Source organism: Gnatocerus cornutus, unplaced genomic scaffold, assembly GCF_029298725.1.
Source record: "Gnatocerus cornutus isolate USDA-ARS CGAHR unplaced genomic scaffold, icGnaCorn1.1 ctg00000467.1, whole genome shotgun sequence".
In the NCBI taxonomy this organism is placed as follows: Eukaryota; Metazoa; Arthropoda; class Insecta; order Coleoptera; family Tenebrionidae; genus Gnatocerus; species Gnatocerus cornutus.
Genome location: NW_028275780.1, coordinates 4,175 through 18,096, shown reverse-complemented (window position 1 = coordinate 18,096; position 13,922 = coordinate 4,175). Strand labels below are relative to the sequence as shown.

General features: G+C 47.5%; 1 non-coding gene across 1 annotated transcript; it reads left to right on the top strand.

Moving 5' to 3' along the window:
- The first annotated feature begins 10,243 nt into the window (after positions 1-10,243).
- On the top strand, positions 10,244-10,363 carry LOC148165231 (5S ribosomal RNA). Its single transcript, XR_015771655.1, has one exon. It is a non-coding gene; the product is annotated as a 5S ribosomal RNA (ribosomal RNA).
- The last annotated feature ends 3,559 nt before the right edge of the window (positions 10,364-13,922 follow it).

Sequence of the window (13,922 nt, the reverse complement as noted above, 5' to 3'; positions counted from 1 at the left end):
GGAAACGCCGCCAGAGATAACAAGAAAACCCGTATCATTCCGAGACATCTTCAATTGGCTATAAGGAACGACGAGGAGTTAAACAAGCTCCTTTCCGGCGTTACCATCGCCCAAGGCGGTGTCTTGCCCAACATCCAGGCGGTGTTGTTGCCCAAGAAGACCGAAAAGAAGCCTTAAATTTAATTCTTCGCCGCCGTCATCTCGAACGAAAAACAAAAACTTTTATAAAAACCATCTTCACATCGGCCCTTCTCAGGGCCAAAAATTCAACTCGAACGAATTGATTTTTTCGCCAAAATACAACAACCTATGAGAATCATGTTAAAAAGTCTTTTAGATATTTTAAAGTTAAACCGATCAATTAATTCATTATACGAGCGTAGACTGAACGGAAGATTTTCGATTACATTCAACCAAGAAAGATGATTTTTACGACTTTTCATCGTAATTTTTAGAAAAATTCAATGCCCGACTAAAGCACGAACTCGACAACTCTATCTATAATAATTTATTGATTATCTAATTCAAGAAACATTCCGATTCGTCGTAAATTTCTTCACATTTCGCACATTAATCTGTTAAGAACATACACACACACACCGGTCGCCTATACGTGCTCTCCGTCTCGATAATTTCTTGCAGCAGCAGTCGTCAGCGGTGAGCCGTAATACTACAATCAATCGTTTTATTTGCTATGAGATTTTGTTTCAAGTCACGTCTGAGGAGAGTAACTCTACCCCATATTGGACATAACCTCAAATATACTCTTCGTGGCAAAAACGTTCTTTTAACGATGGTCATTCTAACCTAAAACTGCTGTCAAAATTGTCAAAGTCGCCGCCTGGATCACAAATTAAAATGATCACTCACTCCGTACGATTTTCATTTCGATTTGAAGACAAACACACAATTGAGCAACATATTTAATTCGTTTGATTTATTTTGTGGTTCTGAAAAGAACCGTTTTTTTTTGTTTGTTTGTTTGCTTGCCTGCGGGGGGTTTGTTGTTATTCCTCTGAGGATGCGGATACACGTCATAAAATGATAAAATTAACCGCCGAAACCGTAAAGGGTACGACCTTGACGTTTCAGGGCGTAGACGACGTCCATGGCGGTGACGGTCTTACGTTTTGCGTGTTCGGTGTAAGTTACGGCGTCACGGATGACGTTCTCGAGGAAGACCTTCAACACACCTCTGGTTTCTTCGTAGATGAGACCGGAAATACGTTTCACACCACCACGACGAGCCAATCTTCTGATCGCCGGTTTCGTTATACCTTGGATGTTATCGCGTAGAACTTTGCGATGACGTTTGGCGCCACCTTTTCCCAATCCTTTGCCACCTTTACCACGACCGGTCATCTTGATAAAATTAGGAAATTCTTCGTACAAAACGACGTAGCTTCGACCAAGTTCGTTATGGAACTAACGTCAAAATTTCATTCCGCGGGACTATTTATAAGTTACGGCAGCTCCACCTCGCGTTAAAAACGAATCCACCAATGGCGTCGCCGTATGACTCATCGAGTTTATAAAACGGCCGTTGGCGCGACGAAAATTTTCACTCTGAGTCCAGCATCGGAACGAGTAGGGTCACGCCTTCTTGTTTCCTTCAGCGATCCAGAACTTCCATTCGAGGCATTCGCAGCGAAACAAATCGTGCTTTTCAGCGCATAACCAGTGCTTTTCAGCGCAAACAAATCGTGCTTTTCAGCACCACAAAGACGTGCTTTTCAGCGCATCGCAAATCATTAATGAGATAAAAGCTCAATTAATAAAAAATTCCTGACTTCCCAAAGTCCCGACACATGAAAATAAAATTCATGTTGGGTGACTCCGCCCACCCGTCACAAATTAATTTTCGCCCAATTTGAGACACGAATTAAAATTCGCATCGCACCTGGACAGAAGAAAATTCCACGAAGTCCGCCCAATCCCGAAGATGGCTGGGACGCTGTCCCTCGAAGAAACGGTGGCGAAAGCCGTCGCGGACTTGGGGGAAAAATTGCGAGCCGAACTGCTTGAGTCGCTGGTGAACGGAGTCTTTTCAGACATCCGTCGCGACCTCATCGATGCGGTTCTCCAGGCACGACCGCAATCCCCCGCTGTCCTTCCTCCACCAACGGACGAAGAAAAAGCGGAGAAGAAGAAGAAGAAATCGAAGAAATCGAAGAAACCGAAGAAACAGGCACCCGAACCGATGGAAACGGCTGGCCAATCAGCAACGGCTGAGACAGCTGTTCCATCGACGTCCGCTGACGTCTCGACGCCGCTATCCCCCGAAAAGACCTCTGAGGAGGTGTTAGTAGGCGGCGGCGTCCCAGAGGCCGACGCGTCAATGGAACTGGTTTTCTCCTTTTCGGAGGAATCGGAACCTGAAGAGGAACAATTTACCACCGTTCTAAGCCGAAAGGCCAAAAAACGAAGAGTGGTTGTTTCCGAGAGCGAGGAGGACGACGAACGCGAGGCGCAATTGTCGACGAAGGCCCTTTCGAGGAACTTCAAGTCGGCTAAAAAGCCCCAAAAGGTCGTCCCCGAATCTCGCGACCAAAACACGACTTCGGATCGTCCGGAGAAAATCCCACCGGTGATTCTCCACAGGGACGAAACAACGAAGTCGTGGAATGAGGTCTCCACACTTCTTCGGAGTCACACCATCAGCTACACCAAGGCAAAAGCGGTCGTGGGTGGAATAAGAATCCAGCCAAGTACTGTCAACGATTTCCGTCGCATGACGAAATTGTTTGACGTGGAAAAGCTGCCTTTCCACTCCTTTTCGCTGAAAAGCGAAAAGCCGTTGAAAGTCGTCCTACGTGGAGTCTCGTCAATGGCTGACATAAAGTCGGTCGAACACGAACTCCTGGGGCGCGGATTCGCCGTGGGCAAATGCTCACGCATGATGGCGAATAAAAAACCGCTGGACATGGTCGTAGTCGAGGTTCCACGTGAACATCGGCACATTTACGACCTAACCACGGTTCAAGGCCTCCAGGTGACGACAGAGCCGCTGAAGAAGCGCCGGTCTAACGGCCAGTGCTTCCGTTGCCAGCAGTGGGGTCACTCACAGCGCGGCTGTCACGCTACCACCAGGTGCGTGAAATGCGCTGGACCCCATGTCTCTCGAGAATGCGATGGCAAAAACCCAAAGAAATGTGCGAATTGCGGAGGTTCGCACCCGGCTAATTTTAGGGGCTGTCCCAAGCATCCCAATGCGGGATCGGACAAACCCCAAGTCGCCACTCCCACCGTGGCGGCGCCAAAGAAGCCGGTACCAGCAAGGGGCATCCCCGAAGCGTCGAAACCAAAAGTGGAGACCGGGAAACCCGCTAAATCTGCTGCAAAGCAGGTTAAAAGCGGAACTCCAGGTCCACTCAAGGTGACGCCGCCCCCGAAGGCTCACAAGGGACAGTCCTCTGCCACAGACTCCAACTCCATGGAGATAGTGGCGCGGACAATTGGCGAGATGTGGAGCGACTTCGCAGCCACTAAACCAAGTCCCGACAGGTTAACGCGCTTTAAAAAGCAGACAGACCAGCTGATGGAAATTTTAAGCCAGGCATTGCATGGTTAGAAAAATTAAGCCGGAGTCACTGCAGGTGGTCGTTTGGAATGCCAACGGCCTCCGACACAAGCGCAACGACCTAGAGCGTTTCGCAACGGATGTCCAGGCGGATATTCTTTTAATTTCGGAGACACATCTGCGACCAGCAGATAATCCAAAATTGAGAAATTTCGTCCTGTACAGAAATGACAGACAAAACGGCGGAGGTGGAGGAACCGCTGTTTACGTCAAAAATTCGATCGATCACAATGAGATTGCGACTCCGCAACTGGAACGATTGGAGGTGACTGGCATCGCCGTACACACAGCAAACGCTGGTACGCTGAAATTGTACGCCGCCTATGCACCACCCTCTCGACTCCTGGAGTCTGATCTGGAGGAGATCTTCGACAATGACGGCGGCGCTACCGTATTGGCTGGGGACCTGAATGCCAAGCATCCCACTTGGAACAGTCGGGTCACAAATGTCAAAGGACGGTTGCTGCACAGATTTGTCGATCAGCGGGACATGGTAGTTCTTGGACCGGAGGAGCCGACCCATTTCGGGCATGTCGGCCGACCTGACGTCCTAGACATCGCAGTCCTGAAAGATGTCGTCCACCAGACGAGAATCCAAGTGATCGGCGGCGAGTTGGACTCGGATCATGACCCGGTGATTCTTCACCTGGGGCGTGAAGACGAGATGGACCCGCCGGCAGAATACGACAAAGTTAACTGGCAACTTTTCAAGGAGTCATTAGCTACCAGAGTCGGTCCAGTGCCGCGGATTTGGGTGAAGGAGGATATCGATCTAGCTATCGAAAACCTCGAGAGCCGCGTCCGAGAGGCGAAAACTGACGCTACGACCACGGTGTCTCTAAGAACACGTCGTGACGGCCTACCGCCAGACATTCGAGACCTAGTGCGAGATCGAAACCGAGCTAGAAGGCGGTACCGCCGCACCCTAGCTCCAGTAGATCGAGCCGATGTGAATCGTTTGTGTGCGGAAGTCAGACGGAGACTTCAGGAGTACCGTAACAGTAAATGGTGCCAAAAACTCGAAGAGTTGACCACGGAGGACTGTTCATTGTGGAGAATGACCAAAGTCCTTCGAAATCAGCGCAAGCCGCTTCCTCCAATTCACGGTGAAGACGGAGTCGTCTACACAGATGAGGAGAAAGCTGAGGCTTTTGCGCTAAATCTTGAACGACAATGCAGCCCCAATTGGGAGCATGCAGACCCTGACTTTGTCGAGCTGATCGAAAGATGCGTCGAAAGACGCCTCAACCAAGTGCGCGCTCCTGAGATTCGACCAGTTTCTCCAGCAGAAGTACGGTCGATGATCAAAAAACTGAAAGTCAGAAAGGCCCCAGGTCCTGATGGCATCAGCAACAAGATGGTACGACAATTTCCTGATCTCGCGGTCATGCATCTTGTCGCCATCTACAACGGAATGCTGCGATTAGTACATTTCCCCGAGAAATGGAAAATCGCCGACGTGATCTTTCTCCCGAAGGGGGGCGGAGCTCAACAGTTTCCACAAAATTATCGCCCAATCAGTCTACTTCCCTGCATGGGGAAAATGGCGGAGAAGGTGATATTGTGGAGACTAAAGGACTTCGAACGAGAACACGACATCATCCCACCGGAGCAATTCGGATTCAGGGATGGACATTCTACCACCGACCAAGTGCTGCGAGTAGTGGAACATGTCACAGACAGTTTCAATCGAAAACGGCACACTGGCGCGGTGTTCTTGGATGTGGCAAAAGCATTCGATAAAGTGTGGCACGAGGGGCTTCTCCACAAGCTACTCGACGCCGGCTTTCCGATCGGTTTGGTGCAAATCATCCGATCATACCTGGAAAACAGGAAATTCCGAGCGAAGATTGGAACAACGAGATCGACAATGAAAGACATCACTTCTGGGGTACCTCAGGGGTCCATACTTTCGCCGTTCTTGTTTGCCATCTTCATGTCAGACGTCCCGAAGCCAGTAGACGCCGATTCCACAACGGCACTCTACGCTGACGACACAGCAGTCTTGGTTCGAAGCGGTTCCGCTGAGACCGTGACTCGCAAACTCCAAGAAAACCTTGACAGGTTGGAGGAGTGGTTCACTCGCTGGAGAATTGAAGTTAACGCTGCCAAAAGCAGCGCGGTACTCTTCACCAAAAAGCGAACCAGGGACAACAGAGTAATAGACCCAGATGGTGAAGTCTTCATGTTCGATACCCCAATCCCATGGAGATCCGAAGCCAAATATCTGGGTGTTACTCTGGATCGAGGAATGACCTGCAAAACTCACACCACTGGTGTGAGGAACAAGGCTTATGGCATCATCTCGCAGATTTATTCCATGATTGGGCGACGCAGTCGTCTCTCGATTGGCAATAAACTCTTGATGTATAAGACCATCGTCCGACCGGTAATGATGTACGCGTCCCCAGCTTGGGGTCACGCTGCGGCGACGCACATCAGACGCCTCCAGAGGGTTCAGAACAAGTTCCTTCGCATTGCACTCAACGCACCTTGGTTCGTTCGCAACACCCAGCTTCATAAAGAAGCAAAAATGCCGTCTCTTAAAGACTTTATGCTGGCAACAGCAGAAAAGTACTTCCAAAGAGCGGCTCAACATCGAAACCCACTCGTTCGCGTAGCCGTGGACTACGACGAACAAATTCATCACAAGCACAAGCGCCCGAAAATGGCGCTTGTGAGGTAAGGTACTCTGTATCTCAGGCCGAACAAGTTCGGCACAAATCAGTTTTGGTTTAATATTAATTCATTTGTATGTTTCAGACAATCAAGCAGACGGAAGAGTTCATGGCACGTCCCAACACTCTGCAAGCAACAAGTTGCTCCAAGGCGAAAATTTTCAGTTGACTTTCGAACGTTCGTACGTACGGTCGGTCGTTCGGTCGAAGCAAGCAAGCAAGCCACTACCTACGTTAATTCTTTTCATTTGATTCATCCGATATCCGAGATGGCGAGAACTAAACAGACGGCTCGTAAATCTACCGGTGGCAAGGCACCTAGAAAACAGTTGGCCACGAAGGCGGCCAGAAAAAGCGCTCCCGCCACCGGAGGTGTCAAGAAACCTCACCGTTACAGGCCCGGTACGGTCGCCCTTCGTGAGATTCGTCGTTATCAAAAGAGCACTGAACTTTTGATCCGCAAGCTGCCTTTCCAACGTCTCGTCCGAGAGATCGCCCAAGATTTCAAGACCGATCTCCGTTTCCAAAGTTCGGCCGTGATGGCACTTCAAGAAGCCAGCGAGGCTTATCTCGTCGGCCTCTTCGAAGACACCAACTTGTGCGCCATCCACGCCAAACGTGTCACCATCATGCCGAAAGACATCCAATTGGCGAGACGCATTCGTGGCGAGAGGGCTTAAATTTCCTCCATCCATCCATCCATCCATCCGATCCGACCATCTAGAATTAACAAATTCTTCATCTTCGAAGGTGTTAAAAGAAGAAAAAAAAAATCGGTTCTTTTCAGAACCACAATTATTTTCCAACGAATTGAAAATTTATCGTTCGCGCATGCAACTTTTTGAGATTGAAAAAAAAAAAAAAAAAAAAAAAAAGTTAGGTTATGTGATTTATTCACAAAATTCGTACTTACATAAAACGATAAACTTTTGCTTTTTTCTTTCACATTAAATTTTCTTTTAACTGAGACTATTTGAAACATTATTATATAATAAAGTTTATCATTCTTTGTAATAACACTGTTTCGACAGTCAAATGAATAGACAAGAAAATCAAATGAAAGTATGTATCTCCTCAACAGAATGTGCATTGTCCAAGCGAATCTTTCGTTCGTTTCTTGAAAATAATTGTGGCCCTGAAAAGGGCCATTTATTTGTATCGATGGTGCCCCTACGTCGATATATACGATCGGAGCACGTTCCCGAAACCACCAGGACGTCGTCGTCGTTGAAAAAATTAAATCATCGTCGTCGACTTTTCACTTCTTTCTCTTGGGTGAAGCGGTTTTTTTCGCTTTGACGGTGACGGCTTTGGCCGTTTTCGGTTTCGGCGCTTTCGGTTTCTTGGTTGGACCGGCCTTGTTGGATTTCTTCGCTTTCGATGGCGTCTTGGGTTTGACGGGCGATCTGGAGGCGGCGCTGGCTTTCTTTTCGGGAGCGGACGCAGCCTTTCTAGCCTTCGATACGGCGACGCTCTTCTTTTCGGCGGCAGTTTTCTTAGACTTGGCCGAAGCGGCGGGGGCGGCCTTCTTACCGGCTTTTGAGGCGGATCCTTTTTCGGCGGACGTCGGCGCTGACGCGACGGAACGTTTAGCAACGCCCGTCTTCTTGGATTTCGCCGATGACGACGCGGTCGCAGCGGCAGATCTCTTTTTCGTGGCGGACGGAGCCTTAGCTGCACCGGTGACGGCAGAAGCCAACTTGAACGAACCGGAAGCTCCTTTTCCTTTGGTTTGGACCAACGAACCGGATGCGACGGCGCCCTTAAGGTACTTCTTGATGAAAGGCGCAAATTTTTCCGCGTCGACTTTGTAGTTGGCCGCGACATATTTCTTGATCGCCTGCAACGAAGAACCGCCGCGTTCCTTCAAGCCTTTGATGGCGTTGGTGACCATCTCCGAAGTGGGCGGATGAGAAGGTTTGCTTCTCGGATTTTTGGGCTTCTTCTCCTTCTTCACCGGTGAGGAGCCGGAAGTGGCACCGGCGACCGTCGAAGCTGCTTGATTTTCTACGTCGGCCATATTTTCGTCTATCGCGCGCGCGTTTTTTTCTTTTTATTATAGGTAGGCTTATTCTTCGGTGAAAGAACGAATGAACTTTACAGAACGAATTGGGCGCCAAAGTCAAAGTGTTGGCGCGTTCGAAAACGCGCGGACCGCGGACTAAACGAGAGCCTTCTCGTCGAGTTAGAAAATTCAGTGGGCCTCGAATACAGCTTTCGCGTGATGGCATCGTTCTCTTTACGCGAAGATCACCGCCTCCGGGTGCGGGAACATGAGCGATTCGGTCGGCGATGGCCTCCTGAATAACCTCAAGTTTTCCCGGACGACCAGCCGACCTCCAAAAGCGAACAAGGACCGATCGAACGTCGACTCGAACAAAGACCCTCCGAAACAAGGAGATGACATCCAAGTTCGACGCCGACGTTACGCGTTTTCCACGAATAACAGGAAAGTTCCGCTTTCGACCAGACAAACTTGGAAGCATCCTCTACAAGTTTCACGAACGAATCGGTCGAAAAGTACGTGCGATCTTTTCGAAAATCGCCTCGCAAAGAGACGCAGCACGGATCGGAGCGACGACCGACGAACCTGCAGAGTGTAGGAAAAAAATTCACAAACGGTCGAAGATGACGTCCGAGAAGGTCGAATTTTTTCAAGAACGAAGATAAAACCTTCGCCTTTCGTAGGAGTTGATTTTTGAAAACGATCTTGACGAACAGGTCGGAAAAAAAACGATGTCAATTTCGGACTCGACCATGAGAAACGAATTTGTACGACGAACGGACTTTTCGAACGACTTTTTTCGCAAAATCGACATTTTTTCCTCAAAAATTACCTCACACGACGAAATCCCATCATCGAAACATCACCGAAAACAGTTTTGACGGCGAAATTCTCGTCAATTTTACGAAAATAAAGGGAAAATCAGACGGACCACCGTCGAACATCCAGCGACGGGAACGGACGAGTTTTTTAATTTTTCTTGCCAATTCATTGCGAAAGAAGCAATTTTTCTCGACGAAACCATTTTATAATCATAAAAAAAACTCCCCAAACACCACAAACCAACAAAAATACGGAAATCTTGCATTGTTTGCATTTTTCAGACACTCTAAATAAAACTACGTCGATGTCGGCGGATTTTCAGTCGGTCGTCGGTCGACAGAAATCCAACGAAATTTTCATTTGTTCTTCTCAAAAACGAAAAACAAACAAATCAACAAAACATTCCCTACTATTAGTCGACATTTCGAGCAGAAACTACGAACGTCGAAAGATTTAAAAAATGAAATATGTAGGTGTGCGTGCGTGCGTACTTACTTGAAACTTTTTTCTTGTTTCATCGTCGCACTGGAACAAATTAAATTTTAATGCAATGTAAACGCGACCACACTTTCGACGAAAACATCTCTATGAATCGAACGACGTCGGAAAAAGAATAAATCGAGAAGAGAACAAATCATGAAACAACACACACCCACCCCGCCCGGCCCGGCCAGAGTGGTGGGAATTTCGATGAATGAACAGACAAAGAAACCAACTCTGTTATCAGTTCTAAGAAAGAAAGCAGGTAGCGGCGGCGGCGAACCTTCGACCGTACTACGGTCAGTTCATGAATTAACCCCGTCCGTTCGGAGTTTATTCATCTCCGGTCCGTGTCGGCGTTTACTTCAAGTGGGTGCTATTTCCATCTAAGCAAGCAAGTGAGTAAGTAAGTTCTCAAATTTTAAATTACGTTAATCGCAAGTGACTCGTTGAGATCGTCAAACGAACAATTTAATTTAACGCCTCATACGAGTTTTTTTTTTTCGTCATTTTGTCGCAAAAAAAAAACTAAAAAACGACTCGCAAAAAAAAATTTTTTTTTTTTCTTCTTTTAAATCTTGTACATTTTCTGACATGTGTACCATCGAAAAATGTCACATCCAAACGATCGAACAATCACAAAAAATCGTCAACGTACCATCTTGGAAAATTTTACCAGGCAACGACCATACCACGTTGAAAACTACCGGTTCTCGTCCGATCACCGAAGTCAAGCAACGTCGGGCGCGGTCAGTACTTGGATGGGTGACCGCTTGGGAACACCGCGTGCCGTTGTCTCTACTCTTTTCTTTTTTTATTAACATTTCTGATGTCAAACTTTTTTTAAATATATTTTTCACTATTTATATTTTCTCTCAGGAACTTATATAGTATGAAGACGAAAATTTTTAATTCGTTCGAGTTGAATTTGTGGTTCTGAAAAGAACCGATTTTTTTTCTTTTTTTTCCAACCAACTTCCAAGCTGCTCGAGGAGGATTTATTTTGAACTGGTGTATTTGGTGACGGCCTTGGTTCCTTCAGAAACGGCGTGCTTCGCCAATTCACCGGGCAAAAGAAGACGCACCGCCGTCTGGATCTCCCTGCTGGTTATGGTCGAACGTTTGTTGTAATGAGCGAGGCGACTGGCTTCAGCAGCTATACGTTCGAAGATGTCGTTCACGAAACTGTTCATGATAGACATAGCCTTGCTGGAGATACCGGTATCGGGATGGACCTGCTTCAACACCTTGTAAATGTAGATGGCGTAACTCTCCTTCCTCCTGCGCTTCTTTTTCTTGTCGCTCTTCGAGATGTTCTTTTGAGCTTTTCCGGCCTTCTTGGCCGCCTTACCGCTGGTCTTGGGTGGCATTCTCTTCTAGTCGTCGAGTTAAAAAAACGTTTAAAAACAGAAAACGAGACAGACACGACGTGCACGTTACGACGAGTATACTCGATCTAAAACGCCGCACACCTAAAATCCCTCTATTTATAACGAGCGAGCGACAAACAGGCGCTCCGCCTTAGTTCGTCGTTCGACCATTGCCCTAACGAGATGGCGCTGTACCGACCATATAAATTTCTAGCCTTCGCCGCGTTCGGCAGATTCTTGAAGTGTTCTCTGAGTACGCATCATCGCGCTCCGTCGATGAGTACTCACAACCTTCGTCCTCGCGCCGTGAAAAGTGCAACCTCGAGTGCAAGTGCCAGTGGTGCAAGTGCCAGTGGTGCAAGCTCATCAAACCATCAAACTGCGTCATCCGGTAAGTCTGATTTTACCGGAAACAAGACCCCAACCCCACCCAGCTCTCCTCCTCGGGAGAGAGCATTCTCGTTCTCTTCAAATAACTCCATAATTATGACATCCTCCCAAAATGTGTACCCCTTCAGGTACACAATCCGAAACATCCCTCAGGCTTTCTCCACACAAAAAACCTTCTACGGACTCCTCACAACGTCCCTGCTTGTCAAGGACATTTCCAAACTTGTGGTTAACTGGAACCGCACAGCGCTCCTAGTTACCACCAAAGCCCTTCCGGCAAACTTTCAATCCCATCTCTGCACTGCCACCGCCTGCCCGACCATTTCAATCGTGCAAGTGCACCGAAAGCTTTCAGCACAACCAGCCCCCCCAAATGCCCCCAAAATTCCGCAAATGTCAATCGTCATTAAAGACATCCAGGACGACATCGACAACGATGAAGTCTTAAACGCCATCCGTGACCTCCATCTCCAATGCTCTAATGTCTGGCGCATCCGTTCCAGACAGACGGGCAACTTTTGTAATCTTCTCCGTGTCCTAACAACCTCCACCTCCACAGTTGACTTCCTCCTCAAGGAAGGAATCATCCTTTTCGGTAAGCGCTATCAGTGCGAGCCTTCCAAAGCCCCCCAAAAACCCGCTCCTCTTCAGTGTACCAAGTGCTTCCAGCTTGGGCACGCCGCCTCCTCCTGCCACAACAAGTTGGCCTGTCCTAAATGCCCCGAAAGCCATCCGTCCAACAAGTGTCCTTCTGACACAATCACCTGTCTCCTCTGCAAAGGAGACCACCCCGCCTGGTCACAAAAATGCCCTAAAATCAAAGACGCGGTCGTCACCTGCGACACGCCCGTCGCCCCAACCATCATCTTGCTGCCCCCACCTGAGTTCGCAGACCCCGAACCCCAATGCATTTCTGTGCGTCAAACCATCACTTTTGTCACCAAAATGCTCTACGACCTGTTCCCGCATCAACGATCCAAAGTCGCAGAACTCGTCGAGTCTGCGTCAAAAACCGTCCTCCGCACCAAAACCCGCATTAACCATGTGGGTCAGCGGATCTACTTCTCCTTTGAGTAGATTCGCCCCCACGTCTCGTCCCAACACCCGTTGCAATGCCTCCCATTGCGACCTCCCCCGTCTTTCCCGGCGGGGGCCCCCTTCCTAACAGCGTGAATATCGCCACGGTTAACGTCTCCGGAATCAACAGAAAACTCAACGCCATCAAACACTTTATTGAATCAGACTCAATCAAAATCTTGTCTATCACCGAAACTCATTCCGACAACGCGATTAAAGTCAAAAATTTTTCTTGTTACCATAAACCGCCAACTAACCGTTTTCACGGCTCCGCGCTTCTTGTTTCAACGGACTTTCAATCAGTAAAACATCAACTTCCTGACAACATATCCTCTTTAGAACTCGTTGCCGCCGACGTCAAGTTAAATAATCACACTATCACCATTTTTTCGTATTATAATCAGCCTAACAACCGCGTCTCTTCTGAACTTTTTAACTATGCTTCACATCTTCCATTTTCAATTATAATGGGCGACTTAACGCCAGACACACTGACTTCGGAGACCACGCAACCAACCTTAACGGCAGACTTCTTTCTCAATTAATTAGCGAATTCCCTTTTTACCGTCTTAAAAACCAAAACCCCACTTTCATTTCTCATCAAGGTTGCTCCATTATTGACCACATTCTTATTTCTGAAAACCTAATTCACTTATTCGACAGCGAAACCTCAATAGGCACCACCGTAACCTCAGACCATTTTCCACTAATTGCTAATTTCTTAACTAATGGCCCTCAGCCGGCGCCGGAAATTACCAAAATCTTCAATTACAAAAACGCAAATTGGGAACTTTTCCGTGAAGAACTTAATACTACCCTTCCACTCATTACCGCAGTAAATTCTCAGGTAGAAATCGACCATCAAGTAGAGTCATTAACTTCAGCCATCACTTCAGCCAAACTTAAAGCCATTAAGATTAAATCCATTCCGAAGGACAAAACCCCTCTACCTGCGCGTATTCTAAGACTAATTAAAGAAAAACGTAAAATCTACCGCGACTTTGTCAGAACCCGCGACCCCTTTCTTAAAACCCTTATCAATAAACTCAGTGCCAAAATCCGCCGCGACATCAATCAATTCAAAGAGGAAACTTGGGTCAAAACCTGCGAATCTTTAGACTACCGTGACGGTAAAGCATTTTGGTCAAAATTCAAAGCAATTTCTGGTCAACTTTCTAAACCTAATCAAAATCTAATCGAAGGCCCCAACGTTTACCACTCTTCCCAAGACAAAGCCGAGTGCTTTGCCAATCTTCTCGAACAAATCCATCAAGTCCCCGAAGACCCCCATTTCAATCAACCCTTTTTCGAAAAAGTCTCTGCCAACATTCAAACCATGCGCGATATTCCACTAATCGAACCCCTTCCATATCCCCACAACGACGAGCACTTAACCGACCCAGTAACAGTTCGCGAAGTAAAATCAATCATTTTCAATTTAAAAACTACCAAAGCTCCGGGCCCCGATCAGATTAAACCTATCATTTTGAAAAATTTACCAGACTCTGGCTTTCTTGCAT